A 20,882-nucleotide genomic window follows, 5' to 3' on the forward strand; every position below is an offset into this window, starting at 1 on the left:
AGTTGGCTGATGCACGAGTTCACACCAGGGCTTCACAATCCCCCCCAAAAAACACCACAATTTTAGAAATTTTTGAAAAAGATTTTGGATAGCAGGTGCTACCTATGAGAAAATGTGAAATTACCAGACCCAGGCCCCACAGCGGCATCAATAACCCATATATTGCCTGAATGACACAGCCTGGAGTTGGCTGATGCACGAGTTCACACCAGGGCTTCACAATCCCCCCCAAAAAACACCACAATTTTAGAAATTTTTGAAAAAGATTTTGGATAGCGGGTGCTACCAATGAGAAAATTTGAAATTACCAGACCCAGGCCCCACAGCGGCATCAGTAACCCATATATTGCCTGAATGACACAGCCTGGAGTTGGCTGATGCACGAGTTCACCCCAGGGCTTCACAACCCCCCCCCCCCCCCAAGAAAAACACCACAATTTTAGAAATTTTTGAAAAAGATAGTGGATAGCAGGTGCTACCCATGAGAAAATTTGAAATTCCCAGACCCAGGCCCATCAGCGCCATCATTTTTAGATTTTAAAATTAAAACAACCTTTGTGTGTCCCGGACCCCAGCGTGTGGGTACGAAGGACCAAATCCAACAAGCCCCCACAGGGCTCATGTGGCCGTGAGATGTAGGCGAAACGACTTCATTGCCCTGACCGGCCATTGTTTCCAAGACTTCTCGCCAAGGCAAACTATGTGAAGAACAGCGTGACACCGCCGAGACCTGCACACATGGTATACTGAAGGGCCACTGAGACTTGTCCGGGCAGTGGAGGCTTAAGACTCAGTGGAGGATGTGGAAGCGGAGTAGCACACTGTCGCAGGACCAACGGGCTGGCAGAGTGTAGCAGGAAGCAGCATTGAGTACACACCAGGGCTTCAGAATCCCAAAGAAAAAAACAACCATTTTTAAAATAATTTTAAGAATATTTAGGACAGTGGTTGCTACCTATATGTTGCCTGAATGACACAGCCTGGAGTTGGCTGATGCATGAGTACACACTAGGGCTTCACACTCCTTTAAAAAAAACACAAAAATTTTAGGAATTTATGAAGAAGACTTATGGATAGCGGATGCTACCTATGAGAAAATTTGAAATTCCCAGACCCAGGCCCAGCATCGCCATCAGTAAACCATATATTGCCTGAATGACACAGGCTGGAGTTGGCTGATGCATGAGTACGCACCAAAGCTTCACAATCCCTAATAAAAAAGACAAACATTTTTGACGAAAAATTTTTACGAAAATTTAGAACAGCAGCCTGGAGTTGGCTGCAGCATGAGGAGACCATTGAAATGTGTGATTTTTTTTTTTTTTAAATTTAAATCAAAATTTGTGTCCTGGACCCCGCTGTGTGGGTACGAAGGACCTAATCTCACAAGCACCCACAGGGCTCATGTGGCGGTAAGATGTAGGCGCAACGTCTCCATACCCCTGACCGGCCATTTTTGTTTTTTGTACCTTTGTTTAAGAACAAGCGCATACCCAAGAGTCCAGAAGACTCTATAATTCAGGACGGTGGACCACCAAAAGACATTCTTCTATAAAAGAATTTTTTATGAAATAAAGAAGCAGAGTTCATCCCTCTGCGTATTTTTTTTGAAAATTTTACTTGAAAAATCACACGCAACAATCGATCAATGGTGTAATGGTTATTATTGTGGAAAATTCAAGTTTATTACTGTGATAATTATCAGAAAATTTGAAAAAAACACTACCCAAGAGTGTTTAATAACCCCATACATTGCACCATAAATGTTGAAATTTAAATTAAGCATGTATGTATGTATTTCAAAAATCCTAAAATTAAAGGCCCGAGCCTAGAAGCATCACGAAGTCAAGTAGTTCCTTAAAGACACAGGAGCAGTCAGGAGTAGGCGTCAGCAGTACCCAAAAGGCTTTAATAACCCCTTACATTGCACGATCACTCGCGAAACATGTGTGTTATGCCCTCAGATGTTTGGGGCTGCACGCGCGCTACAATGAACGGACCAGCGTGTGTCTATCTTTCACCGACAGGTGCGGGTAACCCGCTGAACCCCGTTCACGATAGGGATCAGGGATTGCACTTATTTGCCAGGAAAGAAGAATCACAACTAAGCGCCGGTCATAAGCTCGGGTTCATTAAGTCCCTGCCCTTTGTACACACCGCATGTCTCTACTACCGATTGGATGGTTTAGTGAGGTCTTCGGATCAGCCCCAGCGGGGTAGGAGAAGGCCCTAGCAGAGCGCCGAGAATTTTAAGATCATTGTTGAAATTTGCATTAAGTATGTATTAGCTACTGCTAAACTTCAAAAAATGTAAGGCCCGAGGCCTGAGGCATCAGGGAGGCAATTATTTTCTGAAAGACACAGAATGAGTCAGGAGCAGTCAGGAGCAGTACCCAAGAGGGTTTCATAACCAACCCCTTACATTTAAAGATCAATGTTGCAATTTGCATTAAGCATGTATTTAGCTACTGCAAAACATCCAAAAATTGAAGGCCCAAGGCCTGAGGCATCAGGGAGGCAAGTAGTTCCCGAAAGACACAGAATGAGTCAGAAGCAGTCATTCGCAGTACCCAAGAGGGTTTCATAACCATCCCCTTACATTTAAAGATCAATGTTGAAATTTGCATTAAGCATGTACTTAGCTACTGCTAAACATCCAAAAATTTAAGGCCCAAGGCCTGAGGGCAGGGAGGCAAGTAGCTCCTGAAAGACACAGAATGAGTATGGAGCAGGCATTCGCAGTACCCAAGAGGGTTTCATAACCCCTTACATTTAAAGATCAATGTTGACATTTGCATTAAGCATATATTTAGCTACTGCTAAACATCCAAATATTAAAGGCCCAAGGCAAGAAGCATCAGTGAGGCAAGTAGTTCCTGAAAGACACAGGATGAGCCAGGAGCAGGCAATCGCAGTACCCAAGAGGGTTTCACAACCAACCCCTTACATTTAAAGATGAATGTTGAAATTTGCATTAAGCATGTATTTAGCTACTGCTAAAGATCCAAAAATTGAAGGCCCAAGGCCTGAGGGCAGGGAGGCAAGTAGTTCCTGAAAGACACAGAATGAGTATGGAGCAGGCATTTGCAGTACCCAAGAGGGTTTCATAACCCCTTACATTTAAAGATCAATGTTGACATTTGCATTAAGCATATATTTAGCTACTGCTAAACATCCAAAAATGAAAGGTCCAAGGCCAGAAACATCAGTGAGGCAAGTAGTTCCTGAAAGACACAGGATGAGCCAGGAGCAGGCAATCGCAGTACCAAAGAGGGTTTCATAACCCTAATTGATAACCCAAGAGAGTTTCATAACCAACCATAATTGGGAAATGTTGGTGTAGCAGCATGGTCAATCTACTTTGAGGCATCTGGCATTGGTGGCTGGAAATCCTGGCTGATCCATCCCTGATTCATCTTGACAAATGTCAGTCTCTCCACATTTTTGGTGGACAGACGAGTTCGCCTTGGGGTGACTATGGCCCCGGCCAAACTAAACACACGCTCTGATGGCACACTACTGGCCGGGCAGGACAGCTTTTCCAGGGCAAACTCTACTAGTTGTGGCCATAAATCAAGTTTGGCTGCCCAGAAGTCCAGCGGATCTTCAATGGTTGTTGGCATGGCCATATCAAGGTATGCCACCACCTGCTGGTTCAGGTCCTGCTCCATGTCTACCTGCTGCTGATGAGTTGCTTCACTATGCGGGTGAAGAAAGCTACTCAACAGCGACTGTAGACTCAGGCTGCTGCTGATTGAGCTGGTACTGCTCCTCCCACCCCTCCCCTCCCCAGCAGCCATGGCAGTGGAAGGTGAGTGCAGAGGGCCCCCCAAGTCAGACCTGCGAGTGGATGGACCATGTGGGCGATAAGCATCAGCCAACTGACTACGTAGAATCTCTCTGTAGTAGCTACCTGCCTCCATCTCCACTGCATACTGCCACGGTGTGTCTGGGTCCTTTGTCTCAACTTCCTCATAACCCTCCAGCTCCTCTGGCTGCTCCTGCTCCTCCTCTCCTGTCCAAAGACTAGAAACACCGGCCATCTCATCCAACCTAAACTGTGCTCCGCTCTGCCCCTCATCATCCTCCTCTTCCAGTTCAGCCCCCACTGGGCTCATGTAGCCTTGAGATGTAGGCGCAATGTCTCCATTGCCGTGACCAGCCATGGTATCAATAATTTGTTGTAGGAAATGTAGGAGTGGAATTATGTCATTCATGGCATAATCCAGGCGACTCAGAAATAACGTGGCTTCCTCAAAGGGCCTCAGCAAATGGCAGGTGTCACGTTTGAGCTGCCACTGGTTCACATTGAAGTAACACAGGGGAGTACTCCTATCTGCTTGGATCATCAAGAAATCGGTGATGGCTTTTCTTTGTTCGCATAGTCCGTCCAACATATGGAGGGTGGAATTCCAATGTGTGGCAACGTCACAGATAAGACTATGTTGTGGGATATCGTTCTGACTCTGCAGCTCAAGGAAGGTGTGCTTTGCGGTGTACGAGTGGCTGAAGTGCATGCACAGTTTCCTTGCCATTTTCAGGATGTTTTGCAAATGGGGTGAAGACTTGAGGAAGTGCTTGACAACCAGATTCAACACGTGTGCCATGCAGGGCGCATGTTTCACACTTCCTTGTCGCAGCGCGGACACAATGTTCTTCCCGTTGTCGCTCACCATGGTTCCCATTTCCAGATTTCGTGGAGTAAGCCATACTCGGATTTCTTTAGCAGTTCCTCCCCTGTGTGACTCCGTTTGCCAAGGCAAACCATGTGAAGAACAGCTTGACACCGCTGTGCCCTACACACATGGTACGATAAAGGGCCAACGAGATATGGACGTGCAGTGGAGGCCGAGAACACGGTGGAGGATGAGGAGGTGGCGTCGCGCGGTGTAACAGGACCAACTGCCTGGGAGTGAGAGCGTGGAGGAGGAAGCGGTGTGACCTGTCCAAGTTGCTGTTGTGGCTGTGCAGGAACCACATTTACCCAGTGGGCCGTAAAAGACAAGTATTGTCCCTGCCCATAGTTACAGCTCCACATGTCGGCGCTGCCATGCACTTTTGAACAGACCGACAGGCTCAACCTTAAGACCAGGACTGTCCCACCTTCTCTTGTACAAACTTATGCAGGGCTGGTACTGTCTTCTTCGCAAAGAAATGACGGCTTGGGACTCTCCACCTCGGCTCGGCACAAGCCATCAATTCTCTGAAAGGTCCACCACTTGAAAAGGGAGGGACTGCAACACCAGCAACTTGGACAGGAACACATTCAACTTCTGCGCCGTTGGATGAGTGGGCGCATACTGTTGTCTCTTGGACATGGCTTCGCCGATGGATTGTTGGCGGAATGGCTGACTAAAAGCGGGAGAAGCAGGAGCGACAGAAGGAGGGTTTGACACACAGCTCCCTTCGGCTGAGGTGTTGGAGCCTTGGCTGGATGAAAGAGGGAGCGGATGGCCACTGGGTGATGCAGCAGGCTGGACCACTACATCGGAGCCACGGTTCTCCCAGGCCGCTTTATGGTGGCGAAGCATGTGTTGACGCAGGGCCGTGGTGCCGACATTGGGACCCTGGCCACGCTTCACCTTCTGCAGACAGATCTTGCATGTGGCTACGTGAACCTCCTCCGGATGCCTTCCACACCGCTGAGTAGCTGATTTTCCCACCCGCTGTCCGCACTAATTGACTGCTGCTGGCGCTCTCTCCAGGAACCCCTGTTCCACTACCTCCCGGAAAGGTAGGCTGCCGCGAAGCAGGTGGTCTCCCCCGGGCACGTTTGGCTCCTGAATTTCCACTACAGCCACCACGCTGACTGCCAACCGTGCTACCGCCTTGCTGCCTCAAGGGCAACCTGCAACTCTCTTCTCCTGATGATGATGAAGCCCCTTCAGCACCCGGCTCCCAATTGCGATCAGCTTCATCATCATCAACAGTTGTGTGCACGTCACTGATGTCCTCCTCAGGTTCCCCATCAGTGTCTGCTTCAGGACCCTGAACACTTGCAACACCGCCTCCCACGTCACTCTCCGCATCACTACTTGGCCGCCTAGCGGAGCAAGCGGCGCATGTCTCCTTACCTTCTTGGCTGTCCTCTATTAGATGGTCCTCAGTAAATAGTGGAGCTGAACCCACAGCATAAGATACTTCTTTAGGAGAGGGAACAGCATAGGACAAAGGCAATGGGAGGACAGGGACTGCTCCCGGGTCATGCCAACTGAGGGTTGTCTCTGAGGAACCCACCGACTGTTGACTGGGGGTGTCAGATGTCACTTGTGATGATGTGGATGAGCGTGTTAACCAATCGACGATGGCAGATGGGTTGCTGGTGGAGACACGACCGCTGGCTGATAATGGGAGCTCAGGAACTCTATTTTTGTAAAACACCAGCCGGTGGATACTATTGTTTGGACTTTGACGGTATGGAGCACCTTGACAGCTTAACAGGTACTAAATGGTACAATACTTGCATGTACCAATGTGGTATGCACTGATGAGGGCAGTAATATGCCTAACTATTAGCAGAAAAAACTCTGTATTTTTGTAAAACACCAGCCGGTGGATACTATTGTTTGGACTTTGACGGTATGGAGCACCTTGACAGCTTAACAGGTACTAAATGGTACAATACTTGGATGTACCTATGCGGTATGCACTGATGAGGGCAGTAATAAGCCTAACTATTAGCAGAAAAAACTCTGTATTTTTGTAAAACACCAGCCGGTGGATACTATTGTTTGGACTTTGACGGTATGGAGCACCTTGACAGCTTAACAGGTACTAAATGGTACAATACTTGCATGTACCTATGCGGTATGCACTGATGAGGGCAGTTATATATGCGTAACTATACGCAGAAAAAACTATTTAAAAAAAAAACAAAAAACAGCCGGTGAATAGTATTGTTTGGACTTGCACAGTATGTAGCCAGCCCCTTGACAGATTAACAGGTACAAAATGGTACAAATGCACTACAGTCCACTGAACAATCACATATTTCTGAACAGCAGCAGGACCCAACAGTGCAGCACCACAAAAAAAAAAATCCAGGGATTAAACCCTAAATTGCACTCTGTCACACAATTCTGAGCAGCAGAAGATTTGTGGAGCAAAAAAAAAATAAACTTAATTGGGCTGAAAAATGACGAGATAAGATGCTTCAGAAAGTTCAGGCAGCTTGTTGATCTGTATGAGGCAGCTGACAGCTATCTGCCCCTCTCTGCTGCAATGCTCAATAACTTGAATAGGAGGTTTAGCTATCAATGATCCTTCTCAGTGTAACAGCACAGCACTCTGCCCTCCTGCCTTTCCCTAATGCTGATGTGACTAGCAGTTGCAGTGTAACGCTGTGGTATGAGCTATTCACACACACACAGTCCCGTCCTCTCCATCTGAGTGCATAGATGAAATGAAGAGAGGCAAGATGGCCGCCGATTATATAGGGGCTGTGACATCACAGGGATCAGTGAACACTGATAGGCTGCATCTCACATGTGATTCAGGGTCAGCCCGCCTACCTTCATTCCCACCGCTGTTTCCCGCCCTCCCATAATCCCCTGCCCCATGTACTCACATGTGGATCCGCCATCTTAGGTCTCCAATAGCCTGGAACGCTGTAAAATGGAGTTTAATGAAGCGATTCGCTGGAAAGAATCGCGGCAATATTCGTATTCATTGGGAATCGAATTTTTCATGAAATTCGTATGAATTCGGCTTCGTCAACTTCGATTCGCTCATCTCTATTCTCAGATTGTATTATTACTTTCATAATTTTAATATATCAATACATTTTTTATTTATATATCTACCCCTTAGAGGACTGCTATATTTTTTGTTGAATGAATAAATAAATCTGCTTGTTTTAACTACCTTAACCTCTTAAGGACCCAGCCATTTTACACCTTAGGACCCGGCCATTTTTTGCACATCTGACCACTGTCATTTTAAACATTAATAACTCTGGAATGCTTTTAGTTATCATTCTGATTCCGAGATTGTTTTTTCGTGACATATTCTACTTTAACATAGTGTTAAAAAAAATTTGTACCTTGCATCCTTTCTTGGTGAAAAATTTGAAAATTTTATGAAAAATGTGAAAATTTTGCATTTTTCTAACTTTGAAGCTCTCTGCTTGTAAGGAAATGGATATTCAAAATATTTTAATTTTTTTTCACATATACAATATGTCTACTTTATGTTTGCATCATAAAATTGACAAGTTTTTACTTTTGAAAGACACCAGAGGGCTTCAAAGTTCAGCAGCAATTTTCCAATTTTTCACAAAATTTCCAAACTCACTATTTTTCAGGGACCAGTTCAGGTTTGAAGTGGATTTGAAGGGTCTTCATCTTAGAAATACCCCACAAATGACCCCATTATAAAAACTGCACCCCCCCAAAGTATACAAAATGATATTCGGTCAGCCTTTTAACCCTTTAGGTGTTTCACAGGAATAGCAGGAAATTGAAGGAGAAAATTCACAATCTTCATTTTTTACACTCGCATGTTCTTGTAGACCCAATTTTTGAATTTTTACGAGGGGTAAAAGGAGAAAATGTATACTTATATTTGTAGCCCAATTTCTCTCGAGTATGCACATACGTCTATGTAAAGTGTTCGGTGGGTGCAGTAGAGGGCTCAGAACCGAAGGAGTGACAAGGGAATTTTGGAGAGTACGTTTTTCTGAAATGCTTTTTGGGGGGCATGTTGCATTTAGGAAGCCCCTATGGTGCCAGAACAGCAAAAAAAAAACACATGGCATACCATTTTGGAAACAAGACCCCTTGAGGAACGTAACAAGGAATTAAGTGAGCCTTAATACCCCACATGTGTTTCACGACTTTTGCATATGTAAAAAAATTCACTAAAATGTGTGTTTCCCACCAAATTTCACATTTTTGCAAGGGTTAATAGCAGAAAATACCCCCCAAAATTTGTAACCCCATCTCTTCTGAGTATGGAGGTACCCCATAAGTTGGCCTGAAGTGCACTACGGGCGAACTACAATGCTCAGAAGAGAAGGAGTCATATTTGGCTTTTTGAGAGCAAATTTTGCTCGGGGGCATGTCCCATTTAGGAAGCCCCTATGGTGCCAGGAGAGCAAAAAAAAACCACATGGCATACCATTTTGGAAACTAGACCCCTTGAGGAATGTAACAAGGAATAAAGTGAGCCTTAATACCCCACAGGGGTTTCACGACTTTTGCATACGTAAAAAAAAAAAAAAAATCATTAAAATGGGTGTTTCCCCCCAAATTTCACATTTTTGCAAGGGTTAATAGCAAAAAATACCCCCCAAAATTTGAAACCCCATCTCTTCTGAGTATGGAGGTACCCCATAAGTTGACCTGAAGTGCACTACGAGCGAACTACAATGCTCAGAAGAGAAGGAGTCATATTTGGCTTTTTGAGAGCAAATTTTGCTCGGGGGCATGTCGCATTTAGGAAGCCCCTATGGTGCCAGGACAGCAAAATAACCCCCACATGGCATACCATTTTGGAAACTAGACCCCTTGAGGAACGTAACAAGGGGTACAGTGAGCATTTACCCCCACTGGTGTCTGTCAGATCTTTGGAACAGTGGTCTGTACAACATTTTTAATTTGCACAGCCCACTGTTCCAAAGATCTGTCAGACACCTGTGGGGTGTAAATTCTCACTGCACCACTCATTACATTCCGTGAGGGGTGTAGTTTCCGAAATGGGGTCACATGTGGGTTTTTGTTTTTTTTTGCGTTTGCCAAAAACGCTGTAACAATCAGCCACCCCTGTGCAAATCACCTCAAATGTACATGGTGCACTCTCCCTTCTGGGCCTTGTTGTGCGCCCCCAGAGCACTTTGCGCCCACACATGGGGTATCTCCGTAGTCGGGAGAAATTGCATTACAAATTTTGGGGGGCTTTTTTCCCTTTTACCTTTTGTCAAAATGAAAAGTATAGGGCAACACCAGCATGTTAGTGTAAAAAATTTATTTTTTTACACTAACATGCTGGTGTAGACCCCAACTTCACATTTTCATAAGGGGTGAAAGGAGAAAAAGCCCCCCAAAATTTGTTAGGCAATTTCTCCCGAGTACGGCGATACCCCATATGTGGCCCTAAACTGTTGCCTTGAAATACGACAGGGCTCCAAAGTGAGAGCGCCATGCGCATTTGAGGTCTGAATTAGGGATTTGCATAGGGGTGGATATAGGGGTATTCTACGCCAGTGATTCCCAACAGGGTGCCTCCAGCTGTTGCAAAACTCCCAGCATGCTTGGACAGTCAACGGCTGTCCAGCAATACTGGGAGTTGTTGTTTTGCAACAGCTGGAGGCTGCATTTTGGAAACAGTGGCGTACCAGACGTTTTTCCTTTTTATTGGGGAGGGGAGGGGGGCTGTGTAGGGGTATGTGTATATGTAGTGTTTTTTACTTTTTATTTTATTTTGTGTTAGTGTAGTGTAGTGTTTTTAGGGTACAGTCACATGGGCGGGGGGTTACAGCGAGTTTCCTGCTGCGAGTTTGAGCTGCCGCGCAAAATTTGCTGCATCGCAAACTTGCAGCCTGATACTCAATGTAAGCCCCCTGCCCATGTGAATGTATCCTGTACACTCACAGGGGGGGGGACCTCCAGCTGTTGCAAAACTACAACTCTCAGCATGCACAGTCTATCAGTGCATGCTGGTAGTTATAGTTTTGCAACAGCTGGAGGCACACGGGTTGGGAAACACTGAGTTAGGAAACAGACAATGTTTCCCAACCAGTGTGCCTCCAGCTGTTGCAAAACCACAACTCCCAAACATTCTCAGGCATGCTGGGAGTAGTAGTTTGGCAACATCTTTAGAGCCAGATGTTGCCGAACTACAACTCCCAGCATGCTTGGAGTTGTAGTTTTGCAACATCTGGAGGACTACAGTTTGCAGACCACTAATACAGTGGTTCTCAATCTGTGCCCTTCCAGATGTTGCAAAACTACAACTCCCAGTATGCCAAAACTGTCCAGGCATGCTGGGAGTTGTAGTTCTGCAACATCTGAAGGGCCAGATGTTACAGAACTACAACTCCCAGCATGCCTGGACAGTAAGGGCATGCTGAGGATGTGTAGTTTTGCAACATCTGGAAGGGCACAATGGTCTCCAAACTGTGGACCTCCAGATGTTGCAAAACTGCAACTCCCAGCATGCCCAGATGCCAAGGGCTGTCTGGGCATGCTGGGAGTTGTAGTTTACAGGGTCCCATTACAGCAATGCATGTCGCTTTACGGCGACGTGCATTGCTGTAAAGGGCCCGACCGCGGCTGAAGATCAACTCACCTGTCGCCGCCGCCGCCGCCGTCTTCATCGCCGGGATCCAGGTCTTCAGGGACGAGGTAAGTACCGGGGCCGGTCCCCAGCACTACCCCGTCCCTCGCCACGTCCTCCGGTCTTCCTCCCGTCCTCTGCGGACTTTCAGGGGCCGGGCAGGACGGGAGGAAGTAACCGCCCCCCCTCCTGCGATTGGTCGGTTAACCAACCGACGGATCGCAGGGCATAGGAGGAGGTGGCCGGTTTGCCACCTCGCTCCTAGCCTTCAGCATGGTCCTGGCTGTCTGTGACAGCCGGGATCATGCAAAATTACCGGGCGGTCGGGTCCCAGAGACCCGATCAGCCCAGTATCGCCGCAGATCGCAAGGGCGATTTCCCTTGCGATTTGCGGCGATCGCCGACATGGGGGGCCTACATGGCCCCCCTCGGCGTTTGCCCTGGATGCCTGCTGAAGGATTTCAGCAGGCATCCAGTTCCGATCTCTGCCCGGCGCGCGGCAGAGACCGGAAAACGCCAGGGCGTATGGATACGCCCTGGGTCCTTAAGGCTCAGGGTGTGAGGGCGTATCCATACGCCCTGGGTCCTTAAGAGGTTAAAGTGTTGATACCTCTATATTTGTAATATTATACACATGCATATCCACAAATAAACATATAAGATTTACTGAAAGATTCCATGACATTTTCAATGGTTCTCATGGTTTTACATAGATATTTGATTTGGACATGACTTGAAGATGAATTAGTGCAACAGAATGAGAAACATACTATGATAAGGTAACAATTTAGGGGCAGTTGAAGTGTGTGTGTGTGAGGGGTAAGATATAGGAAGACTGAAATGTAGTCTTCAGTAAATAAGTCCCAATATGCAATAGGAATAAGGGGACATTGTAGTCCTGTTGATCCTTCTCAAAGTTCAATAAAAATGGCTCTACTAGGCACAGTGAGGGATATTTATCAAAACCTGTGCAGAAAAAAAGTGGAGCAGTTGACCATAGCAGCCAATCAGATAGCTTCTTTAACCCCTTAATAACTTTAAAGGTAAATGTACATCCTGGTGCGGTGTACATCTGCGTCCTACACATGACATGAGCACCAGATCGGTGCTCGCACCTTGCACGGCAGGTCGTGGCTGCTATCAGCAGCCAGGGGCCCGCCAGAAATGGCAGACATCAGCGATGTCCGTGGCGCTGCAGCGGGGATCCGATCAGCCAAGATGGCAGGAGGAGGTCTCCTCACCAGCTTCCCGCCGTCATCCTGGTTTCTTCTGCTCTGGTCTGCAACCGAGCAGACCAGAGCAGTAGATAGCCAATAATGCTGTTCAGTGCTATGCCTATGCATAACACTGAACAGTATTAACAATCAAGTTATTGCTATAAATAGTCCCCTATGGGGACTATATAAGTGTAATAAAAGTAGAAAAAAAGTTTAACAAAATTTGAATAAGTCCCTCCCTTTTTTACAAAAAAATAAATAAATGAACAACAAAAAAATAAAGAAATGAACATATCTGGTATCGCAACATGTGTAAATGTCCTAACTATTAAAATATAATGTTAAAGATCCCATACAGTGAACGGCGTAAACTTAACAAAATAAGAAAGGTCAGAAATTGCTGCATTTTGGTTAACCAGAAAAATGTAATAAAAAGTGATAAAAAATGGTACCGATAAAAACTACAGATCATGGCGCAAAAAATTAGCCCTGATACAGCCCCATATACAAAAAATGAGAAAGCTATAGGGGTCATAATAGGGCGAACTAAAACATACAAATTTTGTTTAAAAAAGTTAGAGATTTTTTTTAATTGGTACAATAATAGTAAAGCGTGTTAACATGGGACATTATTTGAATTGTATTGACCCACAGAATATATAGAACATGTCATTTTTACTGTAAAGTGCACTGCGTAAAAACAAAACCCTCCAAAAGTTGCAAAATTGCGATTTTCTTTTTAATTTGCCCACAAAATAAAATATTTTTGGTTTTGCCATACATTTTATGGTAAAATAAAAGGTGTCATTACAAAGTACAATTGGTAACGCAAAAAACAAGCCCTATAACAAAAACAAGTCATATGGGTCTGTGGATGGAAAAATAAAAAAGTTATGGATTTCAGAAGGTGAGGAGGAAAAAACAAAAACAGAAAAATGATGCTGGCTGAGTCATTAAAGGGGTACTCCGCCCCTAGACATCTTATCCCCTATCCAAAGGAGTTGGCTCTGTGCGTAATGACGGGCTGGAGCATCGTTACGTCACGGCTCCGCCCCTTGTGACGTCGCGGCCTGCACCCCTCAATACAAGTCTAAGGAATGGGGCATCGCGGTTGTCACGTTCCCTGCCATAGACTTGCATTAAGAGGGCAGGCTGTGATGCCACGAGGGGCGGAGCCATAACTTCACGCTGCTCCGTCCCCTGTATCGCCCGTCATTAAGCACAGAGCGAACTCGCTCTGTGCAATAATGATAGCGGGGTGCTGCAGCGGCGATCCCCGGGGTCCCCAGCAGCGGGACCGTGGCGATCTGACATCTTATCAGATGCCTAGGGGCAGACTACCCCTTTAAGGCCTAAATGGGCTTAGTCCTTAAGGAGTTATTCCGCTTTTCCTCTGCACAGGTTTTAATACATTTCCCCCAGTGAGTGTGCACTACATGCCTTATCTCAAAAATGTAAAACCCCTTTAAATAGAAAGAAAATTCTCCAGACTACCCCTTTAGAGTCTATTCACATGTACAGTATCCTTCCCATAGGTGATGCTGCAGATTTGAAGCTGTATTCATTGAAATCTGCAGCATCAAATATGTGCAGGATACTTGAGTTAATCAAACTACTTTATAGAAAATTCTAGAACACAGTTTGAATTGGTTTACGCATATTATATCTTCCAACTTAGACCTATTGTTTGTATAATAAACTGAAGTAGGGTACAAAGTGTGCCACAGACCCTAAGGGAATGTCAGCATTGTTCTTAGTACTAAATCCCTTTTGCTTCATCACTGTTTATTGCAATGCTGAATAACATTAAAACCATATTTTATGGAACTGTTTGCTTTTGCTTTAGTGTATTTAAAACCAAAACATCTGAAGTCCCAACATAATATCATTTTATAGCTATGCTATAAGCTATATGTGCAAAAAATAAAAAAATTAATGTCATCATCAATAAAACTCTAAAAGTAGCTTGGAGGGGTATTCCAACTTAAAACATCTAACCCTATCCTGTGTCAAATCATTAGAATGGGGACCAAGTAACCCAAAAATGAAGCGGCAAGTCAAGCATTCATTGTCTATAGAGCCTTTGACCGCTGGGACCCTCTGCCATCTCCTTCTGCATGCTCCCATAGAGACTTAAAGGGGTACTCCGGCCTTAAGACATCTTATTCCCTATCCAAAGGATAGGGGATAAAATGTCTGATGGTGGGGGTCCCGCCGCTCCATGTCTGTTGACTCACGATCACGGTGCCAGAGTATTGTGACATCATGGCTGGAAGGCACAATATAGGGTCAGGTCATCAGTTATGTGTGACCTTATCCTATGTCAGAAACTATCATTTGCAGTTGAGGTTTGCTCAGTTCCCGTCATGGACATAGGTGGCAGCCGAGAGCACTGTGTTGGACTGGAAACAACTGCATGATTTCCTCCACAGCATACAGCAGCTGGTAAGTACTGGAAGGCTTGAATAATTTACAACTTTGTATAACTTTCTGGCAATAGTTGATTGGAATTTTTTTTCACTCTGCTATACCCTCACATAGTTAGTGCTAGAGAAAGTATTCTGCTTCAACTGAAGAGACTGGCACTGTCTGACCTCCATTTCCTGTGTCCTGTCTTGCTTAAACTGAAGAGACTGGCACTGTCTGACCTCCATTTCCTGTGTCCTGTCTTGCTTAAACTGAAGAGACTGGCACTGTCTGACCTCCATTTCCTGTGTCCTGTCTTGGTCTCTCTGCTGCTAAAGACAAAAATTCCAGTCAACAGGCAGTGGACAGCACAGAAGAGGATTCTGAAATACTGAAGATATTTCTGTTTATGTTTCTGCCTTAATACTGTATTTACTAGAAAATGCAACTTAGGTAACCGGTTGCCGTCTAAGGACAAGCCAGTTCGTCCTAAGACGGCAAACTGTGTATGGCGCAGGCTCCTCACTCGAGCCCACGCCATACTGGGCGGCCCTCAGCTGATTCCTGTAGCTGAGGGCTGCCGTTAATAGCCAACATGCGGCGATTAACCCTTTAGATCACCGCTGTCAAAGCTGACAGCAGCATCTAAAGGGACATTTAAAGGGGTACTCTACTGAAAAACATTTTGTCTTTAAATTAAATGGTGCCAGAAAATTAATCAGATTTGTAAATTACTACCTACTAAAAAATCTTAATCCAGTACTTATCAGCTGCTGTAAACTACAGAGGAAGTTCTTTTCTTTTTGAATTTCCTTTCTGCCTGACCACAGTGCTCTCTGCTGACACCTCTGTCCATTTAAGGTACTGGCCAGAATAGGAGCAAATCCCCATAGAAAAACACTCGTGCTCTGGACAGTTTCTAAAATGGACAGAGGTGTCAGAAGAGAGCACTGTGGTCAGGCAGAAAGGAAATTCAAAAAAGAAAAGAACTTCCTGTGGATCATAAAAGCAGTTCCATACAAATCAATGTAGTTCCATTGATCTGTGTGCTCTGTGTTCAATTGATAAAGCCTGGTCCAGCATGACTCTATCAATTACAGAGCCATGGACCGCACTACAGGAGAGATAAGCCCTCTGGCTACCTCCCCAATTGGATTGCCCTCTCTGTGATCGCTCTGTGGGAGGTGGATCCACCCCACTGAAGCACCAGGGAGTGCTTAAAGGGGTACACCACTGGGAAAAAAATTTTTTTAATCAACTGGTGCCAGAAAGTTAAACAGATTTATAAATTACTTACTTAATCCTTTCAGTACCTATGTACAGTGCGATCACAGAGAGGGCAATCCAATTGGGGAGGTAGCCAGAGGGCTTATCTCTCCTGTAGTGCGGTCCATGGCTCTGTAATTGATAGAGTCATGCTGGACCAGGCTTTATCAATTGAACACAGAGCACACAGATCAATGGAACTACATTGATTTGTATGAGGAATCTAATGATTCATTCTAAAAGTTCCCTAAGGGGACTAATAAAGTGTAAAAAAAAAAGTTGAATAAAAGTAAAAAATAAATAAAAAAAATACACCCATTAACCCCTTTCATATTGAAAGTTTAAATCACCCCTCTTTTCCCAAATTCCATATAAAAAATATGTAAACATAATAAAAATAAACATATGTGTTATTGCCGCATGCGTAAATGTCCAAACTATATGTTTATTAAACCATATGGTCAATGGCATATAAATAAAAAATACCAAAGTCCAAAATTGCATATTTTTTGCTTACTTTGTATACCCTAAAAAATGTATAAAAAAGCGATCAAAAAGGCCCATAAAAAAAATGGTACTGAGAAAAACTACAGACCACGGCGCAAAAAATTACCTCTCACACATTCCCATATACGTTGAAATTAAAAAGTTATAGGGGTCAGAAGAGGACATTTTTAAACATACTAATTGTCATGCAAAAAGTTATAATTTTTTAACAGAAGTAAAACAAAATCCAACCTATATAAGTAGGGTATCATTTTAATCATAAGGACCTACAGAATAAAGATAAGGTGTCATTTTACCAGAAATTTATTCTGCGTAGAATTGGAAGCCCCCAAAAGTTACAAAATTTTAGTTTTTTTTCAATTTTACCCCACAAATATTTTTTTCTGGTTTCGCCATAGATTTAGTGGTGGAATTATTGATGTCATTACAAAGTAAAATTGATAGCGCAAAAAAAAAAAGCCCTCATATGGGTCTGTAGGTGAAAAATTGAAAGCGTTATGATTTTTAGAAGGTGAGGAGGAAAAAACATGTCAAAATAAAAAAAAATACATGGTCCTTAAGGCGTTAATATTTGACTACAAAACTGAATTTCTATTTAGTAGAAATCTACAATTACGTATTTACGCTTCTTCTCCATGGTTTGAAAGTGTCACTGCCGTCATGTCAAATATTTTGATCACTCAGGGTTACTCCTTGGTTTGCATTAATCCCCCCTGCAGCCCCATTATAAGTCTATCGCATGCTTCTTCCCAATCGTTCTCCTGAGCGGTGGAGGTTTCAGCTCTGAGATCCTGACCGATCAAAACTTCTGACATGTCTCTGGCATTTGATTTAATATAGATATTACAACCAGCATTCTGTGAGTTAACTGTGCAGATGTAAATTTTTGCCATTGCATTCAAGCTTTTAAATTAGAGTTGATGGGGTTAATTTTCCACAGAAATTGAAAATAATAATTAGTAATTAATAATAAAAAAATATACACAGTTCTTATTGTCTCCTAGCAACATGATGGTCTTTGACACAGTCCTTTCCAAGCAGTCAGTACAAATGTAATGGCTTTTGTACCTTCAGCTGTATGTCAGTGCAAATGTTCCTACACTTAGAGCAGAAATGTAGAAGCAGACCTAATGCTGACAGTTTTCCTTCCAAATAAGTGGCTTGGACTTATTACCGCTAAAATGTTTTACACATAATGGAATTTGAAATAAACTGGTTTTTAAGTATAACTGGTTTTTAACTATAAGTGCACACATCTTGGGTTGACATTAACATACTTATTAACCTATTAGTGATGCAGTCTAGTTTGGGATATAATGATATAGAAGGAGATTTATCAAACCCTTAGTAGATTTTTTTTGCATAAAAAAGTCGCAAGTACTTGCGCACGTTCGACTTTTCTATACATGCTGCGACTTTTTGATTTTTGCTTATCCCAATGCACATTTCTGAAATCAGCTCACGTAGTACATTTTTTTTGTACTTTGCAGTGGTCATGTATTTATCAAATGCGAAAGTCGCTATTTATGAAGAAAAAAGTTGCATCGCCGTTTAAAAGTGGCATATGTATTCCATGTCCAACCTGGCTTACAAAAAGTGCATACGTCCGCAGAAAAGGACATTAACACCCACCTATATATATTGCCCCCAGCAGTGCTTACATATGTCCCCCCAGCAAGCGCATACATATGTCCCTCGCAGCGCTATCTGTGAAGTATATCAGCAGCGTATCATGCTGCTGGCCGGGGAAGGCAGCGCAATGCTGTCCGGCAGATGCGCTGCTAATAGTATACTTCACAGATAGCGCAACGAGGGATATGGGGTCCAACACACATTTTAGGATTACTACTCCCATCATGTCAGACTCCATCCATGATGGGAGTTATAGTCCATGGGCTTAGATGCAGATCGCAGCAGGTCATTATCCAGAGACCCGCTGCGATCTGCATTTATTAAGTTAACAAGCCGGCAGTACATGCGGCTACATCGCTCTGCCGCTGGCTTCTGTATACACCGCTCAAAATGTATAATCCCTGCCGCCGGAACATGGGAGCTCTGATTGGTGAAAAGCCTTTCACCAATCAGAGCTCCCCTCTCCCTGCGGCGAGGATTATGAATTATGACAGTGTATATAGAAGCCAGCGGCAGAGCGTTGTAGCCGCATGTACCGCCGGCTTGTTAACTTAATAAATGCAGATCGCAGCGGGTCTCTGGATAATGGCCTGCTGCGATCTGCATCTAAGCCCATGGACTATAACGCCCATCATGGGCATAGTCTGCCCATGATGGGAGTAGGAGTCAGGGCTGGACTAGCCATAGGGCACACCGGGTGGGCCGGTGTAGTGAAGAATTGCTGATATGAAACATGCCTGTGCGCGGCACATCAATAACCAGCCATTGGGAGAAGACGCCGGCTAGTGACGTCGGCCGGCGCGTCCCTCCCTCTCCCTGCCCGGCGCCTGCAATAGAGGAGCAGCAGCCGGCATCCCTAATTACTAATGAGGTAGTGGTACTCAATTCTATGGGGCAGTGTGTGTGTGTATGGGTGTTGTGTATGTGTGTGTGTGTTAGGGGAGTGTATATGGGGGTGTGTATATAGGGCTGTGTATGTGTGTGTATGGGGGTGTGTATAGGTGTATATAGAGCAGTGTATATTGGGGTGTGTATGTGTGTGTGTGTATAGAGGTGTGTATATAGGGCTGTGTGTATATGGGGGGGTGTATGTGTGTATATAGGCCAGTGTATGTGTGTATATGGGGGTGTGTATATAGGGCAGTGTATATGTGTTTATGGGGGGTGTATGTGTATGTATAGGGGGTGTATATGGGCATGTGTATGTGTGTGTTCGTGTATACAGGACAGTGTATGTGTGTTATAGGAGCTGTGTATGTGTGTATATGGGGCTGTGTATGTGTGTATATGGGGCTGTGTATGTGTGTTTATGTCGGTGAGTATGTGTGTATATGTCAGCGAGTATGTGTGTATATGGCAGCGTGTATGTGTGTATATGGCGGCATGTATGTGTGTATATGGCGGCAATAATGTGTGTGTATATAGGGGCGTGTATGTGTGTGTATGAGGGCTGTGTATGTATATCACCTTAGGGACAAGGGGTTTAAATGTATGGAACGCCAATAACACTGATTAATGCTGTGCTATGGCACATCATTGTTCAGTACATGCAATCTTTTTTGAGATGACGTGTAATTGTGTAAAATGTTTTAAAAAAATAATAAATAATAATAATCATAATAATAATAATAATAAATGTTAATAAGCCCCTTACCTAATAAAAGTTTCAATCATCCCACTTTTTAATTTAAAACAATGTAAACAAAAATGAACAAAAACATGTGTGGTATCAGCGCTTGCATAAATGTCCAAACAATTAAAATATAACAAAAAAAAAAAAAATTGCGCATTTTTGGTAATGTACCAGGAAAAAAAAGTTATCAAAAACTCCCTCATAAACAAAAATGATACCGATAAAGACTACAGGTCACGGCGCAATAAATTAACCATCATAAATCCCTGTATGATGAAAAAATGTTTTTTTGTACAAAAAGTAGTAAAGTAGTTTAGTAAATTAAATCAAAACTTTTATAAACTAGGTATCATTTTATTGTATGGACTTACTGAATAAAGATAAGGGCCCTCATTTACTATTGCAAACCCGACATGTTTTGTCGGGTTGTGCGCCAGATCCTGTCTCATTGCACCAGAAATTCTGTCTGCACCAGATTTTGCGCCCGAATTTGCTCTCCATTTTGCTAGAAAAAAAAAGGGGGCGTGGCCGCCGGGAAAAGGGTCTTGGTCTCCGAAAAGGGCATGTTCCCGACATTTTCACAAAAAACCCAACATATTTACTAAGGTTTTCACATAAAATGTGGTGGACTTGAGCTGAGGAAAACCAGACAGACCAGGGCATGTGTAAAAAAAAGCAAAGTGTAGGGAAAGTGAAAAATGTAGGGAAACCTTAGTAAATACCGTGGAAAATTAATTTTAGGGAATTAAAACCCACAAAGAAACCTACACTCCACTCTTAGTAAATAAGGGCCAAGGTGTTAATTTTACCAAAAAAGTGCTCTGTCAAAATCAAATTTCGCCCCACAAATAATTGATGTGCAAAAAACAAGTCTCATATTAGTCTGTAGGTGGAAAATGGCTTTTAGTAGGCTAGGAGAAAAAAACGAAACAAAAATGAAACATCTC

At 43.9% G+C, this 20,882-nt stretch overlaps 1 long non-coding RNA gene across 1 annotated transcript in view; it reads left to right on the forward strand.

Moving 5' to 3' along the window:
* Positions 1–14,817: 14,817 nt before the first annotated feature.
* LOC130310410 (uncharacterized) overlaps positions 14,818–20,882 on the forward strand; it is a 41,197-nt gene continuing 35,132 nt past the window's right edge. The window contains exon 1 of the long non-coding RNA XR_008858941.1: positions 14,818–14,936. This is a non-coding gene — a long non-coding RNA (uncharacterized LOC130310410). The remainder of the gene's footprint in view (positions 14,937–20,882) is intronic.

Source organism: Hyla sarda, chromosome 1 (assembly GCF_029499605.1).
Source record: "Hyla sarda isolate aHylSar1 chromosome 1, aHylSar1.hap1, whole genome shotgun sequence".
Classification (NCBI taxonomy): Eukaryota; Metazoa; Chordata; class Amphibia; order Anura; family Hylidae; genus Hyla; species Hyla sarda.